Source organism: Thermobia domestica, chromosome 1, assembly GCF_964235325.1.
Source record: "Thermobia domestica chromosome 1, izTheDome1.hap1.1, whole genome shotgun sequence".
NCBI classification, from domain to species: Eukaryota; Metazoa; Arthropoda; class Insecta; order Zygentoma; family Lepismatidae; genus Thermobia; species Thermobia domestica.
In genome coordinates, this window is record NC_137454.1 from 296,996,328 (window position 1) to 296,998,581 (window position 2,254).

A 2,254-nucleotide genomic window follows, 5' to 3' on the forward strand; every position below is an offset into this window, starting at 1 on the left:
CACCAGCGTTGCCAGACTCACAGCTCGGAATTATTCCAAAACCTGATCGAACTTATGCTAGATTCGGTCAAATTATGCTAGATCCTCATAATTACTAATTCAGGAGTTTGAAAAAACGAAGTTGAGATACGATAACGTAACTTAAAATACACAGAGAGCAAGAATGCATGGATAGAACTCAATACTTCACGCACCAAAATTTTAACTCAACTAAATTAATGCAGTCGTTGCCAGATTCAATGGCGTATATGTCGTATAAATGAATGCAAAGTTTTTGTTTACATATTTTGAAAGAAAATTACTTCGCAGCATAAGCGGAGTTGGGAATCGTCTGCTGGGGGGGGGGGCAGATTTTTGGTCGGTCTCGGAGCTGTCATTTCAGGAATAAATATGATCATGAAGTCAGAAATAAAGATGAAGTTGTCAAAAAGTTGGGGGGAGAATGGCCCCCATAGCTCCGCCCACGCGTCGGAGTTAAAGGATTAGAAAACCCTGGGTGGAGCCACAAAAAAGCCCAAAGACGTTTCGAACTTACTTCGAAAAATAAGACTGCCTGTATGGTTTACCGACTGTATGAATCAATGGAAGAGGATACATTTCTGCCGTTCTTTTTCTTCCCACGACCAACTTCTTTCTCATCTCCAGGTTTTACGGCTTTTCGATAAACTTGCTGAAATTGTGCTAGATTTGGGCAGGATGCTAAAAGCAAAATGCTAGATGCTAGAGACATGCAAATTATGCTAGATCTAGCATCATTATGCTAGATCTGGCAACGCTATTCCCCACAATAGGCGTGTCGTGCAAGTAACCAATCACACGTCAGGTACTAGCTTTTACCTATTGCTTCCTTCTCACAGCTCAGAACATTGGTAACTATGGATAGACGTACAGCAGTAATTACTTTATGGAGTTGGAAGGTTATTCTGCAACTGCAGCTAGCAAGCGAGTAGGTGTCCCGGCCTCTACAGGAAGGCGATGGATTCGGAAATATGGTGCTACAGGTCAGACTGATAATTTACGATCTCCTGGTCGTCCGCATGTGTCAACCGAAGCCCAAGATGCGAGATTAGTAAACGAAGCCCGGTTAGACCCACTAAGGACGTCTAGACAGCTAAGGGAAGTTTCTCTCTTTCCTGGTAGTAAGCATACAGCTCTGCGAAGGCTTCTTCATGCTGGGTTACGTGGCCGTGTTGCTGCCGTGTAGGAAAAACTCTCAGGCGACCACAAAATTTACCGTCTCGCGTTTGCACAGGCGAATGTGGGTCTCAATTGGGAAAACGTAGTTTTCTCAGATGAGTCCATATTCACAACATCAAAGGAGGGACGCCGTTTTGTGTATCGTCCGAGAGGCACCCGATATGACCATGGATATGTGGCTGCTTGCAATCGCAGTGGCCATGTATCTATTTTATGTTGGGGTTGGATTTCTAGTCGCGGAGCAGGACAGCTTCATAGAATTGAAGGACATCTGGACAATGCTCAGTACTTAGACATTATCAGTAATATCATGGTGCTATCTGTACGAGTATTTCAGCCTGATGGTGTAATTCAGTTCCAGCAATACCAGTCGCCAATACATACTTCCCGTGTGATTCAGGAATGGTTCGCAGGGCACCCTGAGATTGATTTAATCGACTGGCCGCTCGTGGAGCAGACCTCAATCTCATGCAAAATATGTGGGCAGAAGTGAAGCGTACTCTAAGGGAAAGTTGGCCTGAGGCAGATCCACCAAGAACTCAGGATGACCTGTGGCATCTTGTTTCCGAAGCATGGCTGGAGGTAGGGGAAGGAGATAGATTTGTCACCCATGTAATAGATTCCATGCCCAGAAGAATGGAGCGTGTAATAAATTCAGAAGGGTCTTGGACACAATATTAATGTCCCCGCCTTAACTCCCGAAAACAGCCCTTTTCAGGGCTACTTAAACGCTTCTGAAAATATTTCTAGAAGTAAACCACTCCTTGTATCCGATTTCTGTGCAATCCTACCAACAAAAGAATGATAATTAGCTGTAGGCTTTGAACTCAAGACCTCTTTATTGGCAAGTCCGTACTCTACCAGTGAGCTAACATGAACACGCAAACCCAATCTGAAGAAACACGATTTTCAATTTCTGGTATTCGATGACAATGGGTGATATCAATAAAAATAAGTAACTACTCCTGAGAAGTCCTGCTCGAGAATCGGAGTAACTACAGCTGGAGTAATCTCCTCCCTCAATTTCGTATCAATAAAACAAGCCACTACTCAGGTC